Source organism: Patella vulgata, chromosome 8 (assembly GCF_932274485.2).
Source record: "Patella vulgata chromosome 8, xgPatVulg1.2, whole genome shotgun sequence".
NCBI lineage: Eukaryota > Metazoa > Mollusca > Gastropoda > Patellidae > Patella > Patella vulgata.
This window is the reverse complement of record NC_065886.2, coordinates 25,405,158-25,418,573: the sequence shown is the minus strand read 5'-3', so window position 1 is coordinate 25,418,573 and position 13,416 is coordinate 25,405,158. Positions and strand designations below refer to the sequence as shown.

At 33.3% G+C, this 13,416-nt stretch overlaps 1 protein-coding gene across 1 annotated transcript in view; it reads left to right on the top strand.

The window, feature by feature from the left end:
- The window catches only part of LOC126830057 (teneurin-m), a 190,602-nt gene that overhangs the window by 116,294 nt on the left and 60,892 nt on the right, over positions 1-13,416 (top strand). The window lies entirely within an intron of this gene.

Here is a 13,416-nt window from a genome sequence, read left to right as displayed (position 1 = left end):
TTAATTGGTGATTTGTAATAATGGCTTAGCACCAAAATATACTACCAGTTCAACTCTTTATAGTTCTGGTAGATTGAAACATTTTAAAATGCAAGGTTGTTTGACATCTTGATTGCAAGCTTGAGTTAAGAATATTTTGACACTTAAGAATTTATTACTTATGACTTGAGGCAGTAATGTGTCATTCCAAACCTAAGCTAAGGGTGATTTCCTGTCATTGACCCATGTCTGTTTAAATAGATAAAGTTCCTTATAATTAGAATGGTGCAGTAGGGGGTATAGATTCAGATGTTGTGTGTGGTATATAATATATTTAAAACCCTGAAGGTGGTGTTAGTTTCCCAAGGGCTGATGCCCTGCTGTCCAAGTGTTTATTTTTGATAGGGTCAAGAGTGGGGTTTTGTCGAGATGTTTAGCTTGGATAAAGGTTTATTAACTTCTTGTTTATGCTGTGGTACCATTTTAATAGTACTTGTAACAATAAACCATTTCTCTGCATTGAAAAAAAAACCATGCCCATTTCTTTTATTGATCTTAAAGATGATAAACAGGTTTACTTAGAGCAAAATAAAAATATACATAGATCACAAGAATGAACATAAATTAAAAAATCATTTTCTAATTACAGTACATGCCATTCCCAACAAAAATGAGATAATTGCATAGTCTCATAAATATTTAACAATGATAGTTTTCATCTGTAATGCAGGAAAGTCCATTTGATTTGACATTCAAATTTAGAACTTACAATCAGGGTGAGGCATGCGACACATTAAATACCTTTTAACCAAATTGTCTAAAATGGATTGTATTTTTTAATATACACTGCTGTATCCTGAGTCCTATGTTATTATATCAATATTATTGAAATTTTAAACATACAAAGCCAAATTGCATCTGAAGCTCATGTCTTTAATCATCAGCAAACTATTTAGATATTTAACTGCAACAAGCAACATTTACACACTGATAAACCACCGATTAACCACAGATTATTTAAGATCATTGTCCTTATCCATGATAGAAAGATTATGTAAGACATGTTTATGGCCCTTCTATTACATAATACTATCTTTATGGAGATATAATACAAGTTTCAAGTCAAGCACATCTTTCTATTAATTTAATTTACATTTTTCTGACAAATATATGTGACAATCTATTACATACATTGTTGTCTGGCAGATATTACTTAATTCTATTAAGAAGAGATTTATTGTTATTTATATTTATCTTTGTCTAATAAAAGATTTTCACACATCTTGAGATGTGGAGAATCATGTAAATTAACCTTACCTTACACCATGGATACAAGGATACCCTGGGGGGATAGATCAACTGACCAAGGTGTTCCATTACAATCTAAATTGTCAACAAATTAAAGAGAAAACTGGGCTAGCAGAGAATTAACAAAGAAAATATTTGTTGATTCAGGTCATTGAAGTGGTCAGTCTGGACAATGGTTGAATTTGATTTACCGTGACTTAAGACAAGCCAGTGTCACTGATCTAATGAAACTATAAACAAAAGGAAAAGAGTCCCCAGCTTTATCTGATAGAGAAGAACTGGCCGAACCCCTAGGCACATTGACACATTGTATAATGGTCAATACCACTTTTATGACCTTTGTCCATTCAGATTGAATTTGTTGTTCTGTCCGAGAAATTGTTTATCATAGAGGGACTGAAAACATTTCAAGTAAATTTCCATATCTACCTTGCTAGATGTGACAGAAACTCTTGAAATGCATCACCAAATTCAATATGAGGAAAAATCAAACATGAAAGTGATTAGTGTTTTTATTTGGTAATAATAAAGCACATCCTTGGATTTATTGGGTGATAACTTTGTGTTACCATAGAGCATGTAGATGATAGGAAGGTTTGTACCATATAAACTTTATTACTGGCAAATATTCTTACATTATCAGTGTCATTTAGATGGAAAGGGGGGGGGGGTAGATGGCCGAATGGTTAGCATGTGCGCGCTGTACCATAAGGTCTGTCATTGAGTCAACTGGCATGGTTTAAATACCATGATTGTACGTGACGAGGAGTAGAGTCGCCTGTCCAATCTAATGGGTTTTCTCGGGATTCTCTGGTTTCCTCCCACTGCTTAAGACCCCTACGCGCAAGCAAATTATTGAAATAAAATTCAACCATGTGTTAGTCCCGAAATGACCTAGTTTGTGTTGAGTGGACGTTAAACCCCATATTTCTCTCTTTAACCTGGATGGAAAGGTTAGTAGAATCATAAGACTTCTTTTTAGAGATTCTAACTTCTTTTTAGACATTAAATGGAGTCTGAATAATTGAGAATGATGTCAATGGTTCATAGAAAAGTCTTTGTAGTGGTTGTTCCGACAGACATTGGGTACTTCACAAAATGCTTGATATTTATCTAATTTGTGTAAGTAGGACCTTAAAGGGCACACCAAGTCAATATTCTGTTTATTCTGCAACTTAAAAACAAATCAAGTGCCAAGGACAGCAGATATGATAACAATAGACCCCAACACCCCCCAAAGGTGCCTCCACACATTTACTTGAAGTTAACACCATTGTCAGTAGCATCCTGCTGTTAAATGGCCTTTGAATTTGCAGGAACAGTGCCTTCGACATTCCTAGCTCTGTTTTAAGATATTGATTCATAAAACATGTTGAAGGGCTTGGAGCCACTTCAGCAATAAAACTCATTCTTTTATTGTTGCTGCTAATCAAATATAGCACACTGTTGCAGTACTCAGCTTAACTTGTATTCATTTTCTTGGAAAGCCAGAACATTAAAAGAATAAAAAAATGAAATTGATGTTAGAAACAATGGTATTAATATCTTGAACTGAGCGCCATAAAAGAACCTAAAAAATATAATAATGGCTCAGTAAATTATAAAAACTTACTCAAATTCTTCATGTTTTATGTATGAATCTTTAGTTTCTAACTTGGTAATTTTCTAACAAATCATGAATAGAATTTACAATATATATGTGAAGTTCCCCTATGTGGAATGTTATGGAAATCAGTGTTCTATTAGAAAAAAACACAAAAGTTATTAAATAATTCTATCCAGTTTGCCTTAACATTTTTATTCAACACCTAGAAAAGTGCGTAAACAGAAATTTGATGTCATCATTGAAAAAAATCAATTATATTCAATATCATACATTGTTTTCAATAAATGCAAATTATAGAACAGATACAGAAATCTATACCTATAATAAAGTATAAAAAAGTGTAAGAATTTGTTTTTTAAGCCGTAAATTTCGTCATTATTAATTTTGTATCCAATAACCCTAAGAGAGCCATTAATAAATTATGTGCCACCATTAATACCATTTCTTTCTTTAGGATATTCTCAAGATTCTTAGAACTAACATGTAACAGTGCTTAGATAGGGCAGGTGTATAGTCCTGAAATACCTCCATCACTCATTATGTCAATCAGACGGCCATTTGCACTCTAAATTTGTAGAATGTCAAGAGTCTCAAGTGATTGGTCGCAGCTGTGGGCGGGGACTAATTTGAGGAACGATTCTCTAAAGCCAGCCAACCATGCTGCTAAACAAATTGTATAGAGAAGGGAGCTACATGGTAAACACGCTAACAGAGGATTAACATTATAGTGATATACAGATATATACTTCAATATATACATGCTGTTTAGTGTACTAAGGATTATGTTTACTACTGAGATGGATTTTAAAATTGAATAGATTGATTAACTGTTTTGATCATGTGGGATAAATTGTGATAATTGATGGATATTGAGTCAGTGATTATTGAACATGATAAACTGAGGTAAAGAATGTTTTATGCTTTTGCTTTTGTAGACATGAATTGATGATGATGTTAAATATTATTACCAGTTTTTAGTCGATTTAGTACATATAGAAAAAAATAAATTTGATAATATATTCCTGTATCACTATTTCTGTCAATTTGGGGGGTGAATTGTCTATTACTCTGTAGAAATTGATAACCATTCTAATAGGCTGGGAGTCAAGTGGCGTGTAATCTTTAAATGAAAAAAATAAATAATGGTTTCATTGTTACACCTTTTGAATGTTAATGATCACTCTCAACACTTGCTCATTGTTGTGTTTTCCATTGAAGGATATTTTCACTTGAGTAGCAGATAACACTGAATGATATCAATGGCATCAAGAGTGGAATTTAAAGTCTATAATTACCTTTAATCATGTTTCTGTTAATCTTTTACTGTAATCTTCAAATATTTATTATTTCTTTTTAAGTGGGTTCTTTACCTTTTAATGACCACTACAGATTAGCATATCTGTTCAATGTGTGATTGAATGAATAGTGTTTTATTTAGCTTAAAACTTGTATTGAGGGAAAAAGCAACAGTGAAAAAAAATAATATTGGAATAGATTTGGCATTGTAATCATAGAAGAGTCATTATCACTTTCACCAGTAAAATAAATGTAGTTTTGAATAATGTCATATATTCAAAATAAGGAAATTTTTTTTATCCAATTTGGATGAAACTTTAAATTTATGTTTATATCACAAAGATCTTGGTTTTCAATAATCGCGCGTATCGAAACGTAACTTCCTGGATTATGACCAAATCACATTTTTAGCATGTGGACCCGATAGAAGTCACAATTTGTATTCAATTTTAAAAAGCGTTTATATATATCACCGTTACACATCAATGAAGGTTGAGTTCGAATTTAGTAAAAATCTGACCCAAACTGCTGGACAAAATGGCCGCTCTTTGTACGCAATTAGTGTAAAAGTATGTAATACCAAGGTTGTGAACACTCTAAAAGTCACAGTTTTTATCTGATTTTAATGAAACTTACAATACATCTTTATATCCCAAATATCTCAGTCCATTTTGATATTTGCGCATTTCAGACCATAACTCCCTGGATTATGGCCCCTGATTGTACAAAAAATCGCTTTCTTTTTTTTTAACTTCTTCTCTATCCATCTCTTGCAAACTATGGGCATATCTTGCCTGGCAACCGCTGGTTTTTGGAGGAGGGCTGTCATTATAACCAGATATCTTGTGTCTGCCACTGTAAATATGTTGAACCACTAAAAAGTATGTACAAATAGTAGAACATTTATATCTATATCCTTCGGATGAGACGGAAAACCGAGGTCCCGTGTAAACATTGGAATGCACGTAAAAGATCCCTTGGCAGTTGGAATTCGATATAAGAGTAGGCGATAGTGCCGCTGCCCAGGCAAAATTTCCCTCATAGCACACTGTATGGCGTATGCCCGTCTTCATTAGCCCAGTATAGGAGCAGAACAGTAGGACGTTAAACCCCATTTCATTTTATATCTAAGCAATGGAATGACATACATGTATTGGTATGAAAGTTGTCACCCCTGTTCGTCCGTTCGTCCACAATTTGTTTGTTGACATTCTACAGGTCATAATTTTTATCTGATTTTGATGAAACTTGAAATATAGATTGATCTCCTAAAGATCTGTGTTCCTATTGAAATTGGCATGTATTGGACGGTAACTTCATGGATTATGGCCCCTGATTATATGAAAAAATCACGTTTTTAGCTTGTGGACATTCTAGAGGTTACAATTTTGATCCGATTTTGATGAAATTTGAACTATAAAAAAATTATTTTTTTATTTTTGGCTTGTTCTCTATCCATCTATTGCAAAATGTTGGCTTATCTTGCATGGCAACCACTTGTCAAATATAATGATGTTTGAATATGCCTAACAACACTTAGGGAATCATTGGATCAGATTAACCTGTTTTATCTGATTTTGATGAAACTTGAAATATAGATTGATCTCCTAAAGATCTGTGTTCCTATTGAAATTGGCATGTATTGGACTGTAACTTCATGGATTATGGCCCCTGATTATATGAAAAAATCACGTTTTTAGCTTGTGGACATTCTAGAGGTTACAATTTTGATTCAGTTTTGATGAAATTTGAACTATAAAAAAATTGTTTTTTTATTTTTGGCTTGTTCTCTATCCATCTATTGCAAAATGTTGGCTTATCTTGCATGGCAACCACTTGTCAAATATAATGATGTTTGAATATGCCTAACAACACTTAGGGAATCATTGGATCAGATTAACCTGTTTTAGGAGATAGTTGAATATAATTTACCAGATACATTTGCTTTCTGAATGTAGTATGATTCCAATGACTTATAAGGCAGCGGGGTATAGACACAATCATCAACATTCTTGAACATTATTAGAGATGCATTATGTAAGATTTAGATTTAGATCTGACCATTCTTCCTATAGTAGAGTATAATAGTAAATATATAATAAGAAATTAATACATTGGAAATTTCAGTCAATTTACTTTATTCTGTGCGAAGTTACGAGTTTTGACAAAATGTAGCGTAGATTGACAATCGTCATTTTATAGAGTTGGAATTCCAACCAAGTAATCAACTCTAGATCTTTCATCAAGTCTCTCATATGATGGAACAATGAAATTTCTAAAATGAGTGAGCAGACAACTTTAAAGTCTCTGATAGTCATTTGGTAGACTTCTAATACCCTGGAAACAACAGTATGGTACTGTGAAAGCTGGATCTCTAAATGGCTCAGATCTGTTCAGTAGTTACAAAGGTGTGTGAATCGAATTGTGCAATCTCTGCTGATGATTTAAACTGGATATAGTTAAAACAAGCTAGAGCTACCTATAATCTTCACATAAAATAGTTTAGGGAAGAGATTTTCCAATTCCTTGAAATATATTCTTATGGGAACTTCACTCAAATACTTGTAGCAATGTCATATAGGCCTTATTCAGAATAAATTACAATGCAGGAAAAACAATTACTACACTTAAAAACTAATATTTTACCTCCCAATTCTGGTCAGTGGTTAATACAGTTTATATAACACAGTCAGCATTGTCCCAAATTATCTTTCAAATCAGGAAGACCCCTGCTCAAACCCAAGAATTGCATAGGAAATTTATTTTATTCTATTACCATTTGGTATTTGAAAGAAATTCTTAAGGGATTGTAAAAATGTTTTCTAGATGATAATGTAATACTTATGTTATGCTAAACATCAAATATATATGTCTGGTTGGGAGAGCTTTAATATCGTTATCTGTTAACTTACTACATACCTTTGTGCTGGTTATCAGTCAGAAAGTCCAGATGTCTTCCACATTCTAGACCAGTTGATCAGCTCTTCATAAACAATGATGTATACACATGAGTAATACTTGGTAAGCCAACCTCAAGTTAACATTTTCAAATGAGAAACTCGTGCAAAAAGGCGATTTCTTTACTTTATATGACTAAATAGGTAATGCCTATGGGACTTATATTTATATTATTGGGATGAAAAACCAAAGGCCTGAGGGAAGATTGGTAGTCAGTGCACAACATGTTGTGGTAGGAATTTCAAGAAGTTGACAGGATTTTTTCTGTGGGACCAGTATGGTTTCCCCTTGTCATTGGTCCAGGATGGAAGGACTGGCAAGGAACAGGGGCGAGTCATTTGGATGGAATGAATAACCTAGGTCCTTCGTACATGTTGGCATGCACATAAAAGAACCTTGACAGTTAAAATTCAATTGCTGTCCAGGCAAAATTTCCCTCATGCCACATGGTTTGACATATGCCTGCCTGCCTTTATAAGCCAGGTTGGTGTGAAAAAGTAGGCTGTTAAACCTAATTTGAAGTTAAACTCCATTTCATTCATTTCTTACATAGGTAACGTTGCATGATTAGTAAAATTTTAATTTTCGATTTTACATAATTTAATTGATGAATTTGAATGTGATATTGTTACTAATGTACTAATGCTTTGAAGGTCTTTGCCAGACAGTAAACGATTATTTTACGATGTGAAATGATAATATGACTGTATTTAAAATTTGAGGTGTTAAATTCACTGAAATGCAAATGGATGTTTGAAATCCAACTTTGAAAGTTGTACTGGTTTACAAGATCAGTGAAATATCCTGCTATATGTGTCTCTCTAAAAAAAAAAAAGTCAGTGCATGTATCTTTGATATTTTCCACTATAAGGTTATTATGAATACATCATATACATGTTTATATACTGGTGTTGTTAATTGTGTTGTGCCCTGTAAATGTCCAGCTTACAATCATGCCAAAAATCACATTTTAGCTGCATTACAGTCAAATCAGTTGTGTGTTTTCATTGAAGCTCTGTATACAAACTTGGTTGATGTATATTAACAAATGCACATTGATGAGCTGATTTATGAACAAATGTACACCAATCCCCTGAAGACATCATTATAGACATCAAAATATGTAAATGATTTTATCTTATGACCATTCTAATGAGTTCCAGAAACATTTCGTTTCTACTGTGCATATCTGTGGCTGCCATTGATGTTGATTTACTTAATTGAAGAGAAATGGTTAAGTGCTCCCATGTGTCATATTTCATAATACATAACCTTTTCATTTGTTTTCATATAAATCAAATTTTTGAAGGAAAAATAACAAAAACTCTTCTATTAGCCCCAAACCGAAGCACTGGGTGGACATTAATACTTTCTTCCAATTTTTTGTAAAATTAAGATTGCAATAGTCTGCTGCCTTAAGTTTATCATTACCATTAGGATCAAGTTGTGGAAACTGGTTCCACTTTACCTCCCATTTTATTCACGATCCAAAGTTTTGATAAAATGTTACAAAATGATGACATTTTAAGTAATTTTACAAGTTTCCTCAAAATGATTTATTATAGTGGCATTACACAAATTCTAATGTATTGGACGAAACTCGGGCATTTCAATCTAACAGCATTGATCTATTTCAGTTGCTGATGTAGTTTTTCGCCAAGAAATGAATTTCCTTTTTTTGTTACAATTTATAGACCATTTTAAAGATGCGAGAGTGTAAATAGCATTTTCATGTTCACTCTTCTCTGATAGAAAATTGGTCAATTTTACATAACACAATTTACTGATAATAGCATTAATCGGAGCAATAATCAATCATATATCATGAGAATTTGTATCGATCCACCTAAATAGGCAACATAGTGTACGTTCATATATGGTACACAGTTTATCAAATTCTTGAGAAAGTAAATCTCAAATTTTCACAGTACTAGAAATTATTGAAGTGGATGGAATTTTGTCCATTATTGAATGATGATTGAGAAATAACACAAGTTTGCTTGAATGAGTCAAGTGGATCAATAACCTGTTAGGTCTCCTAGCTAGCTTTCATGTCTGCCTTAACAGAACTGGTGTTTGCCACAGACTGTGTCTCTGCAGAGGTATTGGCTGAGATAGCAGGTGAAGTCATTTTATTTCATCAGAAGCCGGCAATAAGTTTCAGTCAGAACTCCCTTTATCATAGTCAATAATGAACTACAACACCGCTAACGGTCTGGTTTAATCAAGGTGTGGGGATCAGTTGAGGGTATTGGCACCATGATTTAATTGATAAGTCTCACTCACATACTATACTTGTATATAGATCTATAGATGAATTAGGGTGTCAGTAGAATTTAGGTTATCATTCATCAAATTTATACTGCTATATTGTCACAAGGAAACTTGCACGTCAAAAGGTGAACACTGTACTTGTTATAATAAGATATAAATAATGATATTACATTACCATATGACATTCTCCTAACAGATTCAGTTATTAAGTAGAAAATTGACTAGAATATATATTTGTTTCATCCTCAATACTTTGAGCCAGCAACTGATTTCGAGTGTGTGTGTGTGTGTATATATATATATATATATATATATTAACAAACTGAAAGCCAATAATTCAGTAAGTGAAAATACTTTGATTAAGAATTGCCAACAAATAAGACACATAAAGCTTGTAAATGTTTCATGCTATTTAATGATAATAATAATGATGGTAAGGCTGCTGTTAATTAATTGTTTGTTTATCATAACCTGCCATATGTCTGTTTTCATCTGTAATAATTACGCACTACCATAATTATTTGGTCAATTTTAGTGAGGACAGTAATTCGTCCTATAATGTTTGTAAAACAATATATGTTTGCTTTCAGATATGAACAATGAATTGATGCATTAAAATCCACTATTTATTGATAAACATAACACTGTCACCAACGGTCCCCAAAATGCTGCCATGAGAATTAAGATAGCCTTGATCATGAGGTACTGACTGAGTGATAGGCACTTGCTTTGCAGTATTTTATTATCCACAAAACGCTAAAAACAAAGTCACAGACGGAAACAAAAAAACTAATAAATAAAAATAGTTGATAAAGTAAAATTATTTATTTTATCATGCTACCATGATGCTAGGTGCTGATGGGGTCAAAGTTGAAGATAATTAACATGCAGGTTATTGGTACTATCTTCCAAAATGGCTAGTGAAACAAACACCTGTAGTCAATTCTTTGGAAATAGCCGTCATGTTAAATGATCTAACTTATTTTTTATTACTATTTAAAAATTCTAAAGGTATTCCTTCAAATATTTATTTTAGAACAAATCATCCACCTGATTGGAAGAGGTCTTTTCATGACATGTCAAAGTAGGGCAAGATGAAGAAATGCCAAGAATGAATCAGTGAATGACTTAACAAGCGGTTAATTTAAAAGCATATAACTAATAATCAAGTTTTCCTATGTCCGGGGGGGATCACATGGCTAAGTGGGTAAGACGCTGGCTCGCTAGCCTGGAGGTCGGGTGTTCCTTGTCAGTGATGCGGGATGGAGGGCCTGACAAGGACAGCTGTCTAGTCATTTGGATGGGCCGAAAAACCGAGGTCCCGTGTACACATTGACGTGCACGTAAAAGATCCCTTGGCAGTTGGAATTCGATATAAGAGTAGGTCGTAGTGCTGCTGCCCGGGCAAAATTTCCCTCATAGCACACTGTATGGCGTATGCCCGTCTTCATTAGCCCAGTTTAGGAGCAGAATAGTAGGACAGTAAACCCCATTTCATTTCATTTCCTATGCCTGGCTATTGTGCAACAGATATTTGTCCGCCGCCTTTCAAAAAAAGTAGGGGACTATTAAAATGGGCCTGTCCATCCATCTGTCCGCCCATCTGTCTGTCCATCACACTTTTTGGGGCACAGTAACTTTTCTTCCAATTGAGCTACAATGTTCAAACTTGGTGAAGGCAGAGGTAATCAATTTGTTTGGTCGATGCTTTGGGACCTGATAACTTTGGTTCTAATTAAATGAGAGTGATGAAATTTGGTGTATAGTTTCATCATATCAATACCTTGATTAAGTTTGATTATGAGAGCATTTTCGGCTCAGCTTAACCAAAGCGATAAGCAATTTGATTGGTCAAGACTAATTGAGTGATAGTGGTGAAACTTTGTGTATAATTTTATTACATCAATACCATAACAAGGTTCGATGCTGAGCATTTTCTGTTTAGACAAAGTAGAGACTTCAATCTGATTGGTCGAGACTTTGGCGCGCAATAACTCTTCTTCTAATTGAGGTAGAATGTTTAAAATTGCTGTAGGTGTCTTGTTACGTGAATGCCTTGACATAGTTCGTTTATATGTATTTTCCACTAAGGCTAAGTAGAGATGAGCAATTTGAATGGTCGAGACTTTGGAACACGATAAATTTGGTTCTAACTGGGTGAGAGCGATGAAACTGGGTATAGATTCATTATATCAATACATTGACTAAGTTCAATGAAGAGAATTTTCTGCTTAGGTTAAGTAGCGATAAGCAATTTGATTGGTCAAGACTTAGGAACATAACAATTCTGCTTTTAATATAGGTTTTAGATGTTCATTAGGCCAATGTCTTGACTAAGTTCAATGAATAATATTTCCCATTAAAGCTAAGCAGAGCTAAGCAATTTCTTTGGTCGATACTTTGGGACAAGATAACTTTGATTCTTACTGATGGAGAGTGATGAAACTTAGTGTATAGTTTCACTCACTACCAGGTACTTCAAAACCTGAGTTTGGTAGTGAACATTTTTTGCTTAGACTAATCATAGATAATCAGCCTCACAATCGGCTTGTGTATAAAAATCTATTAAATGTGAATAAATCGCTGGTACCATGTTAATGCCCAAGTAACTGATTCAAAATGTTTTGAACTGTTACTTCCTAACTTTTTGTCAAAAATGAAAAAGACTGGATTGTCAATGACAGAGTTTCGATATCATTAGCCTAAAGAATGAGCTTGTGCAAGAACAACAGAGACATTAGTTAGTGGTATTTAAACTCAAAATTTTTAATGTAGCATGTGTTTTTCACAAACACAGGTCATGAGGAACCTACAATATAACCACTGCCTAATCACACTCTTCAAAATCCTACTCTGGTAAGGTTTCGGGATCAGTATCTTCAATGAAACAAAAATAAAATGAGAAATATTTAATAACAAATCATTTACAGATTTCAAATGCCAATTATTTACTTCTTTAGAACCAAAAGTTATTAATAGGAAAATGATAGATTTGAATTGTCCATAAATTTTAATCATTACAAACAAAATATGTTGGTGAATTAAGAGCAAGTCATGAATGATATTCTCATTGAATGGAAAAAGAAGATTTTCAGGATTATAACCGAAGTTGTTGGTTTCAGTAGTGAATTAAGAATGGTCCGAGATTCACAATTCACTATTGTAAAGGTGTTAATGTATTACTGGATCAGAAAGATAGATTACATATGTTGCCATGAACTATATAGACGGTTTTGTGCTTACAAAATTTGTATAACTGGACGGAATGTGTAATGTTTTAAACTTAATGAAATTAGAGGTATATTAGACCTTTAATTCTGTGTGCATATAATCCTTGGTACTTTGGGATTGGTATTTCTTGGCTTCAGTTTAAAGATATGAATAATTATAGACCCAGACAAATTCTCAATGTCTTTGATAATTGTATTAGTATTGATTGTCAATGAGTTCTCCTCACCATATACAAGATCAGTTTTTCCTTATTAAATAACACCGGTCCCCAGAACAAATACTTCTCTAAACCTAATCCATTTAGTTTTGCATAAGAAAAACCTGGTCGAATGGAACAATTAACAGTCAAATTTGGACTGCTTTTCGGGCATGGCTGCTTTTTACATTTATGTATTGATAACATTAAGTCAAAACAGCCCTTAATGTTGTCTAAAATTTAGTTGATATCACATCATTACCGGTACATTAAATTTGAAGTAACTTTTAATCGATGGTCATTTGAAAGGGAGAATACTTTCTCTTGCCCCTAGAATTTGCCAGTTTTTGTTGAAAAAGTGTTGCTTCAAATGGTTTTGATCGTTTATATCTTTATTGGGTATTTTTGGATTGGCATATTATATAACGTCAATAGGGAAGTATGTTATTTTGCCTATTGCATCGTGTACTATAGTTTTGATTGATTCTGGTTATCTCCCTTAAAAAGCAATTTGTCCTACATAAATAAAAAGGATGTTATGCTTTTTATGAGCTCAGACTTCAATATA